Source organism: Triticum dicoccoides, chromosome 4A (assembly GCF_002162155.2).
Source record: "Triticum dicoccoides isolate Atlit2015 ecotype Zavitan chromosome 4A, WEW_v2.0, whole genome shotgun sequence".
NCBI lineage: Eukaryota > Viridiplantae > Streptophyta > Magnoliopsida > Poales > Poaceae > Triticum > Triticum dicoccoides.
In genome coordinates, this window is record NC_041386.1 from 81,914,856 (window position 1) to 81,930,074 (window position 15,219).

A 15,219-nucleotide genomic window follows, 5' to 3' on the forward strand; every position below is an offset into this window, starting at 1 on the left:
AAATACCCCTGTCTATGTAGTTAAAAAGAAGTTCAGGTGTAAAGTAATAGGATCATCATGGATTTGTCAGGGGCCACGACCGAGGTGGAGACCCTGAGGAGGGCGTTGTCCACGGCCGAAGACAAAGCGGCCAAAGAACATATTGAACGGGAGAAACAAGAAGCCCGAGTGGGCGAGGTGCAGCAAGAGCTCGAGGCTCTTGCCAAGAAGCACGAGTCCTTGGAGCTTGACTCCAAGACGTGGGAGTTCGAGCTCGCGCAGGCGCTTGAAAGCGTCCGGAGCGCCAAGGCCGAAGCCCACAAGGCCCTCCAGGAGATTGATGCGGCAAAGAAGATAGCAGCGGGTAAGGCATTCAATATGCAAAGCAGGCATGTGAAGGAGACTTTCCCTTTTTTTACCCAAGTTCGGAGCTCTCCAGGAGCATTTGTAGATCTTCCCCGCAGCGTGCTGGATGCCGCTGAGTTTTACCGGGCCGAGGAGGGGAGCTTAACAGAGAAGTTGTTCTGGTCTCAGTATACTGGGACCAAACACCCCGTGTCCTTGAGCGACCAGCTGAAGTAGTTGGTCGAACTTCACAAGGCGGCCGAACAGGCCATGAAGGGCCTTATAGTCTGGATGTGGTCTGGCGAGCCCCCGTCCGGCAGCTACTTCGGCCTGGTAAGGCGGCTTGTGGAAGCCTGCCCGCGGCTTGAAGTCATCAAGCAATCCGTATGCATCGAGGGTGCACGCAGGGCTTTTGCCCGGGCGAAGGTGCACTGGGAGAAGCTGGATGCCATGAAGCTGGTGAAGGAGGGGCCGCCGGAGGGCAAGGAGCATCGCCGCCCCGAGAATTATTACGAGGGTGTCCTGGAGGGTTCCCGCTTAGTGGCGGATGAGTGTGCCAAGGATGTAATTTTTGAATGAACATGCCCATGTGATCCTGTAATATGAAACGAGTTCTTTTGCGCCATGTGATGCTTTCTTAATTTAAAATATTACCTTCTGTGCGGCCATTTATAAAATCTGAGAGTTGGCCAGTCGTCGGCTTCTGTCCCCATGTAGCTAGTACTGGGGTGTTCGGGGTAAATCTAAACACTCTTTACCCCAATTTTGGGTCCTTCAAGGGAGGTGCTCAGCGCAACGAACCAGGCAATCAGACTGTAATGCTTTAACACTCTCACTTAGCCATAGAAGTCTATGATTTTAAATTTTGGCGAAGCCCCTGGTATTCAGAGGACCGAATTTGGGGCGCTATACACGCCTAAGCCGGACAAGGCCGACTCTTCGCCCAAAGCGGAAAAAGTCTTTAAGGACTTGAGACCTCTCGAACAGCGACCAGACTCTCGCCTTATCATGACAGTCAGTTTTTGGCTTTCTCTAGTGAGGTGCTCGTCCGGAAGAACCGGGACACAATCGCAGTAGTTCTCCCACCACTACCTTAGCCGATATAGCGGAACGTAAGGTACCAAAGCATGGGAGCCGGGCAACCCAACATTTGACCCAAGACATGATTCGGAGCTGATGCATATAATGCTATAAGTTCGGTGTGCCGCACTGTCAAAAGTGTTTGGACTTCTTGCCCCGTATTATGGGGTAAACGAGGCCCCTAGCGTACTAACCGTACCCGAACATGCAGGTGCGGAATGTCGTAAATGGACATATAAGAGAAAGAGAAAAACTTCAATAATGCAATGACAGATTAATAATATGCATTGTTATTTGAATAATACGTTGAAGCGTACCGGTACAAGTAGTGCAATAAGCTGAAAGTAGGACAATTTGAAATGTCCCATCCAAGGCAAGCTCCGCATAAAGAGTGAAAAGCGGGTATATCAAGTATTACTAGAGACCACCTGGCGGTTCCCGTGTTCATCTTAGCTTCTTGCCGCCTTGGTTGTTGCTTCCGGAATGTGTCCGGTAGTCATACTGCCGAAAAGGCCTTCCGAAGAGCTAGGCCCTGAAAGAGAAAAGGAATGTCAAAGGTATACAGCCCCTGGTGTGGTGAAGCCACAATGCGGGGCGTGTCCTGATTGTGCCCCCGCCTATGTCCATGGTATTTTCAATGCGTAGTTATGTACGCACGGCACGAATTTCGTTGCTGCATGGGGACTGGGACGGGGGCCGAATTGCTAGGTGAGCACAGATCGCGACAGGCGATCCTGTTGCAGATTATTCCCGACTCGCTTGAAGGTGTCCGAGGGCTGTAACGCCGAATGAGTGGTCTGTCTGAACATGCTGCTTTGTGCCTCTGCTACAAGGGCCGCAGTGTGCTCTTCCATACGGAGCGAGCGTTCTATGTTTCCATTTACTGTTATGACCCCGCGAGGACCTGGCATCTTGAGCTTGAGGTATGCGTAATGCGGCACTGCATTGAATTTTGCAAATGTTGTCCGTCCGAGCAGTGCGTGATAGCCACTGTGAAATGGGACGATGTCGAATATTAACTCTTCGCTTCGGAAGTTATCCGGTGATCCGAAGACCACTTCCAGTGTGATTGAGCCTGTGCAATGGGCCTCTACACCTGGGGTGACACCTTTGAAGGTGGTTTTGCTGGGTTTGATCCTTGAGGGATCGATACCCATTTTTCGCACTGTATCCTGATAAAGCAAGTTCAGGCTGCTGCCGCCGTCCATAAGGACTCGAGTGAGATGAAATCCATCAATGACGGGGTCTAGGACCAATGCAGCAGATCTGCCATGACGGATGCTAGTGGGGTGGTCCCTACGATCGAAGGTGATCGGACAAGCAGACCATGGGTTGAAATTTAGGGCAACGGGCTCCATCGTGTAGACGTCCCTTAGTGCACGCTTCTGCTCCCTCTTGGGAATGTGGGTTGCGTATATCATGTTTACTGTCTTTACTTGTGGGGGAAACCCCTTCTGTCCTACTGGGGTCGGCGGCCGTGGCTCCTCCCCGTCATCGCTATGCAGCACCTTGTCCTTGTTTTCGGCATTTAACTTGCTGGCCTGCTTGAACACCCAGCATTCTCTGTTGGTGTGATTGGCTGGCTTGTCGGGGGTGCCGTGGATTTGACACGAGCGATCCAGTATGCGATCCAGACTGGACGGAGCCGGAGTATTTCTTTTGAATGGCTTTTTCCACTGATCGGATCTAGAGCCTTTGAATCCAGCGTTGACTGCCGTATCTTCAGAGTTATCGCCGTTATTGCAGCGCTTTGGTCTATTACGACGCTGCCTACTGTTAACGTCTTTGGTATCCGAGGTATCCGGATTCCTTGATGTGTTGTTGCTACGAGCCAGCCAGCTGTCCTCGTCCCCGCAAAAGCGGGCCATGAGTGTTGTGAGGGCTGCCATAGATTTCGGCTTCTCCTAGATGAGGTGGCGGGCGAGCCACTCGTTGCGGATGTTATGCTTAAATGCCGCTAGGGCTTCTGCATCCGGACAGTCTACAATTTGATTTTTCTTAGTCAGGAACCGTGTCCAGAATTGTCTGGCCGATTCCCTTGGCTGCTGGGTTATGTGGCTCAAGTCATCAGCATCCGGTGGCTGCACATAAGTGCCCTGGAAGTTTTCAAGAAATGCATCTTCCAAATCCTCCCAACTGCCTATGGAATCTGCTGGCAAGCTATTCAGCCAATGCCGAGCTGGTCCTTTGAGTTTTAGTGGGAGGTACTTGATGGCATGTAGATCGTCACCGCGGGCCATGTGGATGTGAAGGAGGAAATCCTCAATCCATACAGCGGGATCTGTTGTGCCGTCGTATGATTCGATGTTTACGGGTTTGAAACCCTCCGGGAATTCATGATTCATAACTTCATCAGTGAAGCATAGGGGGTGTGCGGCGCCTCTGTGCCGGGCTATATCCCGACGTAGTTCATATGAGTCTTGTCTGCTATATTCGGCCAGGCTGGATTTACTCTTGGTGTATCCGACGCGACGATCATCGTCCCGTGTGGGCGCACGTGTTCATGTCCCGTATATTGACCTTGCGATTTTTGCCTTGCTGTCCAAGATGTCTCGCAGGTCCTCTGTGTTGCCCCAGGCCTTAGTATCTTTGACCGAGTGGCGACGGGGTGCGGACTGAACTTTAGGCTGAAACGCCTCTCTGGCTCGGCCGCGTAGTGGCCGGTTAGCCGCATCATACACTGGTGAATGAGGCTTCAATGCTTCCTCCTCGAGGTGAGGTAGCAACCTGCGTTTGGGGTAACTCTTGGACGGGCGCTCGAATTCATGCTCCTGGGCCGCAAGGACTTCGGTCCATCTGTCTGCTAGCAAGTCTTGATCAGCTTGAAGCTGTTGCTGTTTCTTCTTTAGGCTATTTGCCGTGGCCATAAGCCGGCGCTTGAAGCGCTCTTGATCGACGGGGTCCTTAGGCACGATAAATTCTTCATCGCCGAGGCTCGCCTCGTCTTCGGAGAGAGGCATGTAATTTTCCTCCTCTGGTTCTCCTTCTGCTGCCTGCTCTAGAGGGCTAGCTTGTTCATCCTCCAGCTCTTCGCCGTGCTAGAGGGGATTGTTGTTGTCTTCAGCGCTATCCAGAGTATTATTATCTCCTGTGCCGGTATCACTGCTCTTACTATGGCGGGACTTAGAGCGGCGCCGCTGACGTCGGCGCTTGGGTTGCTTCTTGGAGGGGTCATCCTCCGCTTTCTCCTCACCATTGGCTTCTTTGGGGGTGTCCATCATATATATATATATATATCATATGATGAGGTGGCGGTCTAGTGTCCCGAGGGTGGTGGATCCTGTTCGTCTCCGGCTTCGTCGTTCATACCGTCGAAGCCTTCGGAGCCGAAGTCGAGCATATCGGTTAAGTCGTCGACAGTGGCTACTAAGTGGGTGGTGGGTGGGCAGCAAATTTCTTTGTCGTCCACATCCCATTCTAGTCGGACATAGTTCGGCCAAGGTTCTCCTGACAGGGAGAGAGACCTTAATGAATTTAGCACATCTCCAAAAGGTGAGTGCTAAAAGATATTCGCGGAGGTGAACTCCATGATCGGCGCCCAGTCGGACTTGACGGGCATGGACACGAGCGACTCAGAGTCCATGACCGAGGATGAATCCAGTGGTTCGGCAACACGGCTCTCGTAAGGGGTGAAGTCAGTATCCGGCTCCATCGCCACTGAGAGTGCGGCCTCCATGGCGGGTCCATCCCTCCGCTCTCGGATGGCGCGACTTGCTCCGGATTAAAGGCCGGAGTAGCTGCGGACGCGATCTCCCGAACACTGTCCGCTGACAGAGTTACGTCATGCTCGTCGCGACTGCGCGGCGCGTCCAGCATGGGCTCGAATCCGTCGAAGATGAAGTCTCCGCGGATATTGGCCGTGTAGTTCAAATTTCCAAATTTGACCTGATGGCCAGGGGCGTAGCTCTCAATCTGCTCCAGATGGCCAAGCGAATTGGCCCGCAGTGCAAAGCCGCCGAATATGAAGATCTGTCCGGGGAGGAAAGCCTCACCCTGTACCGCATCGCTAGCGATGATCGAAGGAGCCATCGAGCCTTATGGTGACGACACAGTGGAACTCTCAATGAAAGCACCAATGTCGCTGTCAAAACCGGCGGATCTCGGGTAGGGGGTCCCGAACTGTGCGTCTAAGGCGGATGGTAACATGAGGCAGGGGACACGATGTTTTACCCAGGTTCGGGCCCTCTTGATAGAGGTAAAACCCTACGTCCTGCTTGATTGTTCTTGATGATATGAGTATTACAAGAGTAGATCCACCATGAGATCAGAGAGGCTAAACCCTAGAAGCTAGCCTATGGTATGATTGTATGTTGTCCTACGGACTAAAACCCTCCGGTTTATATAGATACCGGAGGAGGCTAGGGTTACACAAGGTCGGTTACAAAGGAGGAGATATCCATATCCGTATTGCCTAGCTTGCCTTCCACGCCAAGTAGAGTCACATCCGTACACGGGACGAAGTCTTCAATCTTGTATCATCATAGTATAATAGTCCGACCAAAGGATATAGTCCGGCTGTCCGGAGACCCCTAATCCAGGACTCCCTCACCCATCCCATGAGTTAATTTAACCTCGAGGTCCTTGTTTTCTATTTTATAATTTTTTAACACATGTTAAAGAAGGTCTATTGCATTACTTTTTGACAATGTGCGATACGTGGCATATAGTTGATCCATCCAACCTGTTTGTGATGGAATAAGCCGTGTGTGTTGTGGGCAAACGCTTGCTAGTATTCAACCGTTTGTGATTGATGAATTCATCATCGGCGGGTTCCCTAGTGTGGTCCGTGTTCATCTGATCATCATCTACTTCTTGTGCTAGCTTGATATTCCTTCTATGCTAAGTTTCCATTAATTTGATGGCGTTTTATGAACACACCATTGTTTCTCGCCATTTCCTCACCTGTTTCCCGCTGCCCAGCGATATTGTGCATAACCCTAGGCAGCGCGCGACGCACAGAGGCGACAAGCGCAGCCTGTAGCACATCCACCTTTTCCAAGAATGCCAACCCACCAAAGCGCTGTCTCTGCCATCAACCTCGTCGACGAGGAAAACGAGCAGGCACAACGGCCTGTCGAGGCCAAGGCGCTCCCCGGCAACATGATGGATGATGCTGTGATGCGCATCATCGCCAGGGTTGAGCAGACCTTTGGTGCATGGCGCTTGAGCGCTGCAGATCATGATAGGCATGTCAGCACCGACAGGCTACAGCTCGCCGCACAACATGATCGATGGCGCGCCGCATAGCAAGCTAGGTGCGTCCGCGCTGATAGGCTGCACTCGCCACACGGTGAGACCATTGGAGCGCCGTAGAGCGAGAGGCACGGCGCGCCGCACAGCAAGAGCGGATCCATCAATGCTTGCCTGCTGTCGACACTGTGTCGCAGCTGGGTACACGTCCCATCAGTATCCCCATTCCTCGCCAGGAGTGCGCAGAGGCCCTCTGTGCCGTACTTGCACCAGAGGCCGGCCGCGCCGTACTTGCACCGGACGCCCGCCACGCCGTTCGCAAGGGTCGCGCCGTTCTCCTTATCCGCGGCCCGCTCGATGCCAACGCGCTGGTCGGTAGGCTCGACTGCCTCCTTGGCCCAGGTGTCCACCTAGGCGCAGTAGAGGAACATGGCCGTCGCATCCTCGTGCTGGTGATCTCCGATGAAATAACCAACTTGGAGCTCGAGATCGCGCTCCAGATATACCGCGGGTGTGTCGACCGCTTGGACGAACGCCTGCACGATTTAGGCAGATCCAAGAGCTAATGAACGCAAGGGCTGCTGGTCATGGTCTCATGGACGCATTTTATTTTGTTGAGTCGTTTCGACGTGGATAGCTATGTATTCAAACCAATCATAGTATTGCTGTCGTGGTATTCTCACGAGGGGGGGGGGGTGCAAGACGACATATGCCACAAGGTGGCTTCGTGTGAGGGCAAGACTGCTGCCGGAATATCCAGCGACGGGTATGCGAGTAGTACGCGCTAGTTTACCCAGGTTCAGGGCTCTCCGGAGAGATAACACCCCTACTCCTCCATGTCTGAGTATATCTGGTACAGAGTGCTCCTGGAGCTGTATCTGAGGTCAGTGCCATAGGCATCTGGCCTCGTATATGCATATGAGCACAAGTGAGAGAGTGGCTGGCTAGTGGCCGAATGGAGTGGCCGTGGTGGGCTTGTGTGCTCATGCGTGAGTGAGTGTGTGTGAGCCCATCCCCTAATGGATGGATGGGTGTGTGTGCCTTATATAGGCATGGCTAGCTTAGCATGTAAGCTATGTGGTGGCATGGGAGCAAGGGGGTATGGTGGGGTGTCACACTTGTCCTCTGGGTCACTTCATAAATAGTGCCCAGGGGCAAGTGTCACTGTACATGATGGCTGGGGTGTCGCGTGTACAGTGCTCAGGTACAGCCGTCACGCCGGGGTCGCGTCAGGCTGTAGTTGACTTCGGGAAGCCGGCTGGTTGGAGCAGTCGGCAGCCAGCAGTCGGCCTGGTGGAGCAGTCAGCAGCCAGCAGCCGGCCTGGTGGAGCAGTTGGCAGCCAACAGTCGGCCTGGTGGAGCAGTCGGCAGCCAGCAGTCGGCCTGGTGGAGCAGTCGGCAGCCAGCGGTCGGCCTGGTGGAGCAGCCGGCATCCAGTAGTCGGCCTGGTGGAGCAGTCAGCAGCCAGCAGTCATCCTGGTGGAGCAGTCAGCAGCCGGCCAGGTAGTTGGACTGAGGGGCTTTGCTAGCCCCGATGTCTTGAAATGTCGTCTTGCCGTCTTCGGGATACCCGTCGCCAATAACTCCAACAATTGCTTTGTTTATTCCTCTGTTTCAATGTGTGTACTCTGTTTTCCGTTCTTATATGTTCTGTTTCAATGTGTGTGTATACGCTTTCCATTCTGTATATGTGGATGATAACAGCTAGATTCAAATTAGTATACAAAAACAGATAGAAAATGGAATTCATAATATATATATATATATATATATTAATTGTTCACTAGTTCATCACAGAATATATATATATATATATAATATCATCACATATACTCCCTCCTTCCATCTATATAGGGCCTAATGCGTTTTTAAGACCGCCTTTGACTATTGACAAGATTAATAGTACATGACATGCATAATGTGAAAATTATATCATTGAAAGCTCCTTTCACACATGAATTTAACGGTGTGCTTTGTGTAAGTTGCATGTCATATATTATTGCTCTGATATTTGGTCAAAGTTAGCCTCGAAAAACGCATTAGGCCCTATATAGATGGAAGGAGGGAGTACGTGATGATACTTAACTACTAGGTACAATGCATAAAATTGAAAACGAACAATACAAAAACTAATAATCTCTCCTCGGGACAATATTCCGGCAGCCCCTCGCCAGTAGCTCCCTGGTGCGCGGCGTCTTCCCAGTGCGGAGGCAGTACTCCGCCTCCTGCACCTTGCAGCGCTTGACGTATCGCTCTGCATCTTGCTGGCGGACGCACGCGGACGATCTTGCCATTTCGTTGGGCGCCCACCGAAGCTCCTTGTCGGTGGCACGCTGGAGCTTATCGGCCCACCTCCACGCAGCGACGAGGCGCCCAACGCCTTTGACCTTCCTCGCGAAGTACCCGTCTTCATACACCTCCTCCGCACGACAACACGCCCGCCCCCAAAGCTCCGCCGCCTCCTTTTTCCAGGCGGCATCACGGGCTTCACATGCCGCCTGGTACCTGGCTTCCTCCACCGCCATCTCCTTCTTGAACGCCACTTGCCTGGCTTGCTTAGCCGGTGGCAAGGACTTCCACAAACAAAGATTATACTGGCCGCAAAACCAATCCAAAGTTAGGGGGTCCGGCGCAACCTCATCTGGCGGCGGGTAGGGGTCCTCGTCGTAGCTATTTGAGTGAGCGTCCTTGCGGGGCGGCGACTCCTCGTCGGCGCGTGCGCAAACCAGCGGCGCCATGGCAGAGATTTGAGAGAGAGAGAGGGCGAGCGAGGGGATGATGTAGATGAGAATGCAGGTGGGACGACGTGAGCAAGGTAGTATTTATTGGCGGCCGAAATCTAGATCGACGGGAATAGTACTGACGTCGGTTGCCGGAATTTACGAGTACAGTAGTTTGAATTACACACGATTCCCGCAGCAAAATCCGTGTGTGAACATAATAGCTGAAGGTTTCCAATACAGAACCATGCCTGATTAATGATCCCCGTCACTGACCTACCAAAGCTCGACCCGCGAGATAGAGTGCCAATCGTGTGGGGGCGGTTTTCTTGCCAGATCTTTACATTTTCTTTTTTGAACACCAGATATTTACATTGTCTGATGATTTTTCAACTCGCACACAAGTACACAAAAATATGATTCTTCAAACCGTTATGGTTAGCCGTTGCATGTAGATGTAGTTCAAATTTGAATTACGGTCATTAAATGGCTAGAAAATCACTTAATGTCTTTAAAAGGTCGAATGACCGCTAGAATTTTCCAAATTTTCAAAGTATAATTGTATTAGTGCACGTTAAACGCAGAAAAAATTTGAAGGCCGTAAGAGGAAGCTATCTCCTGTTCGTCATCAAACATGCATTGTCCCCTCTCGGAACCACGAGCCTTCTAGTGAGTTGCTCCGGTTTGTGAGGGGTGTGTGTCCAAACTTTCGTCAAACATGCCAAAAATTTTACCACATCATCTTGGTGGCATGACATTACATCAAGCAAGGTTTCATGTTTTTCTGATCATTTTTTAATTTTTTGGAATTAAAATGCCATGGCACTCCATGCATACATATGCACGTGTCCATGTCGTGAGACCAATATGTTTGAAAATTCTTTCTAATTTACTGCACATGGAATTAACTCGCAGACAAGTACACAAATATGATTTTTCAAACCGTTATGGTTAGCCTTTGCATGTAGATGTAGTTCAAATTTGAATTACAGTCATTAAATGGCTATAAAATCACATAAATGTCTTTAAAAGGTTAAATGACCCATACAATTTCCCTAATTTTCACATTATAGTTATAGTAGTGCATGTTAAATGTAGAAAAAATTTGAAGGCCGTAAGAGAAAGCTATCTCCCGTTCGTCATCAAACATGCATTGTTCCCTCTCGGAACCACGAGCCTTCTAGTGAGTTGCTCTGGTTTGTGAGGGGTGTGTCCAAACTTTTGTCAAACATGCCAATTTTTTTACCACATCATCTTGGTGGCATGACATTACATCAAGCAAGGTTTCATGTGTTTATGATTTTTTTTTGACTTTTTAGAATTAAAATGCCACGTCACTCCATGCATACATATGCATGTGTCCATGTCGTGAGACAAATATGTTTGAAAATTTCTTCTAATTTACTGCACATGGAATTAACTTGCACAGAAGTACATAAATATGATTTTTCAAACCGTTATGGTTAGGCGTTGCATGTAGATGTAGTTCAATTTGAATTACGGTCATTAAATCGCTAGAAAATTACTTAAATGTCTTTAAACTGTCAAATGACGGCTAGAATTTTCCAAATTTTCACATTACACTTGTAGTAGTGCATGTTAAACATAGAAAAAAATTTGAAGGCCGTAAGAGGAAGCTATCTCCAGTTCGTCATCGAACATGCATTGTCCCCTCTCGGAACCATGAGTCTTCTAGTGAGTTGCTCTGGTTTGTGAGGGGTGTGTGTCCAAACTTTCGTCAAACATGCCAATTTTTTACCACATCATCTTGGTGGCATGACATTACATCAACCAAGGTTTCATGTGTTTCCGATTTTTTTAATTTTTTGGAATTTAAATGCCATGGCACTGCATGCTTAATTGTGTCATAGCTGTTAGACCAATATGTTTGAAAAATCCTTCCAATTTACTGCACATGGAATTAAATCGCACACAAGTACATAAAATATGACTTTTCAAACCGTTATGGTTAGCTGTTGCATGTACATGTAGTTCAAATTTCAATTACGATCATTAAATGTCTAGAAAATCACTTAAATGTCTTAAAAGTTCAAATGACCCTTGAAATTATCCAAAATTTGACATGACAGTTGTATTAGTACTACAAAATTTCTCATTCATTTAAAACACCATCCATTGCCACTTTACTCCAAATTCGTCTTTCACAGCTAATAAAAAATATCTACAACATCACACATAGTTGTTTTCTAGGAACCGTTTGCGATGAAAAAATATGCGTCTATTTAAGTCTCCCTCCTTAAGCTTCGCCAGCTCATCTGCTCCAGAGCCGGCAACCCTCGAATCCATGAATTCCGATCCCCATTCCCACACCCCCTTCTTGCAAAGATGACATCATGGAAACGCTTCGTGAAGGCTCGTACGATGGCCGCGTCCCCCCCGAGCACCGCCGCCTACGCCGAGAGTGCCGCCGCATCCGCATTGAGCGTGGTCGCTTCCACCGAGAGGGCATATGGGACAGCCGACAGGGCAACTGCAGCAGCTGCTACGACCATGGCTGCAAACGCCGAGAGCGCTTGAGCTGCTGTCCGTGCCGCCGATGTCGCCCTAGCCCGGGTCGAGGCCATCCACGCCAAGATCGAGGATGCACACGCCAAGATATTCCATGCCACCTCGGACTCCAGCATGCAACCCATGTCCGAAAAGGCGGCGGTGGCCATCGAGCACCTGCTTCCTCCTGAGGTCGCCGAGCGGGAGCTGGAGATGTAGGAGGCGGCGGAGATCAAGGAGCAACGGGAGGAGGAGCGCGTGGCCAAGGTCGAGGTCGAGGTAGAGAAGAGTCTGCTCGTTGAGTAATCGGTGGTGGAGTACCAACGTGAGCTATGGCACATCCACTACTACGAGTACTACAACCTTGAGGGCGGTGCCCATGATGACGACGAGGACGAGGATGCGGTTGACTTCAATAGGGGGGACGTGGAGTCCACCAACGGCGACATGTCGCCAGAACAAGTCATTGACGTCTCGTTTCACACCGGTGATGCATAGGCCGGCGCGGCGGCAGATTTGTTAAAATTATCCATACTTAAGTTTGTTTTTAATGCTGGTCTTTTGTTAGAGCAATGTTTAGGTCAACTGGCTCTGTTTAATTACTAAAATTGCTCGATTCAGTAAGTGTGGTATGTCTGCTATACGCTTTTGTGTGTGCCCAAATTAGCAAGCTATCTTAAATTATGCAATGACGTACCCATGGAAATTTCCACCAAAATTTGAATTATCAAACTCATCCCATGCGCGTAAAGCAGAAGAATCATTTGCGATGCATACAATCATTCAAAGTGAATGGTCCGGCGGCACCGCACACAAAGTTTCCCTTCACATTTCCAGAATTTTGGCCTGCCGCCAAAATATCTACCCCCGCCCCCTTCCCCGCCCCCTTTTCTCCCTGACCACAAGTCACATTTCCCTTGTTTCCTCCTTCCTTCCTTCATTCCTTCCTAAGCTATAGTCGCTTCCTCGCTCTCGCTGTCTCGCATCCTACCGCTGGGGTCGCCAAGGTCTTCTTCAAAGACCTGTCCAGCGGTTCCTCCTCCGGCGATGACTCCTTCACCACCCGGGTATGCCTCTCTTCTCTCTCTCGGGCTATGACTTGGAATGAAGGATTTTTACTCGGCGGTCGATTTGAGTCATTTCTTCCTCTTGTAGCTCACTAGGACCATCAGTGGCAACGAATGGAGTGGGGTGGCTGAAGATGTATCTGCTCGTTGTCACCATCAATCTCCATGCGTGAAGCTAGTTGGGTTTGAATCTATGGACAGTGGGAGGAAGTTTCTGGCATGTCCAGACAAGGTTAGACCCTCTTTCGTTGTTAAAAATCATTTGTTAGATGTGATTCAGACACTGTAATGGTCCCAACCCATTCATACCACACCTTCAACCAAACGCATCCTAAGACAGTGTCACAGTTTGTACCTAGTATCTAAAATTGTTGCCATCTCATCAGCGGTGCCATTAGAAAATTATTTGGCACCGCTTCAGTAGTTTGTGCAGCCAACTTTGGTCAACACATCCGAGCCGCCAAGTAGTAAAATACTAAATCTTTATGGCATGAAGGAACTGGGCGTCGGAGCAACTAGGTGCTCCGGAGTCCGGGTCCCTGATTTTTTTCCGCTGCGTCGGCTCGCCAGTGCAGGGCACCGGTGTGAGATGTAGCAACAGTTGTCTTCACACCAGTTTTGGCATACATGGTGGATGACCTTAGTGCTATTAGTTCTACGTTACTAAATTTGTGCATGTACACACCTGTTAGTATCAATTTGCTGTCATCCAAACACTGTCGCTATGCTGTTGCAGTTATATTTACCTTCCTCATAAAATGTTCAATTTGTTATTTATTGTACATGAGTAAGAACTTGTAGCATATTTGTAGTTAATTATAGCTTCCAATGTCCCAGAATTTGGTTGTTGTATCAGTAGCAACTAATTCATTTGCACATTCATCTTTTTGAGAACATATGTCATAATTAACATGTTTCTTTAGTTTTTCAAAATAAGCATTGGTGATTTTCTATGTTGCTATAAACCATTTCCCCTACAATTGTTACTGATCTAGTTTTAAATATTATAGGATGAGCGGAAGTGTTCTTACTTGGAGTGGGTAGATCAAGAGTGGCCACAGTCTTTGAAGAGGTGCCTAGCGAAGCTCTGGAGCATGTATGAGGAAGAGAACAGACGTAGGCTTAAAGAAAGTGTTGTCAACGCTGAAGAATATTTGAAGATGTGGGAAAAAAGAGGAAGGTGGAGAATGAGCTCAGATTTTTAAATCAGACTTTGCTAAAATGGTGTTGGTGAAGGAGGAGGCACTTTCCTAGTTGGCCAGTGCAAAACAGGTTCTTACTAAACTGAAAGCAGAGGTGGATAAGATGATCCTGGATGATCTCGATTTGGGAAATGAATATATTGTTCTTATGAAGTTGAACTAGCTATATATTGTACTGTGTTGTTTTCATGTAGCTATCGCACTGTGATGTTATAATATATTTATGTGCCTGATATGAAATTGGCAAACAGCTGTTCGATATGAAATGTGAATTTGCGTAATACTGGAATTATTAATTATAAACTAATAAACCTGCTAAATGTGTCATGGACCTTTGCAAACGGTTCTAGCAGTAAAAGCGCTTGTGATGGATTGCCCAATGCCACATAGTTTTCTTGATCGAATCGTGTGTGATGTAGTTGATAAAAGCAAACAGTTAACCAAGGCAGAGCGTGTGTGATAGTTACACCTTTCGCACACGAGCCTACACATAAAACTGTGTGGGATGTACATACGAGCAAAAACGTTTTCCCTGGATTGATTGTGAGGGATGTACATAAGAACGGAAACATTTTCCCTGGATTGACTGTGTGGGATGTACATAAGAACAAAAATGTATTCCTTGAATTGACTGTGTGTGATATACATACCTGCGGAAATATTTTTCTAGGTTTCATCATGTGGGATGTACATACCTTCGTAAATGATTGTGTTTTGATGCCTCACTCGATCACACACGAGCTCATTTGGTGTCCCAGGAGGGCCTATCCCCGACAATTTCTAGGTCGTGTGGGAAGGACCCCCCTATCACCCACACTCACTTGGCGACGGTTCCATATGCCGTCGTGGAAAGGGGTTAAAAACCGTTTGTATAGCACCAACTCGTACCAGTGTTAGAACAAAATATGACTATATGAATGCCTCAAGTGGTGTACCGGGATGTGCAATGAATCAAGAGAGACATGTATAAAAATGATGAAAGGTGGCTTTGCCACAAATACGATGTCAACTACATGATCATGAAAAGCAATATGACAATGATGAAGCGTGTCATAACAAACGGAACGGTGGGAAGTTGCATGGCAATATATCTCAGAATGGCTATGGAAATGCCATAATAGGTAGGTA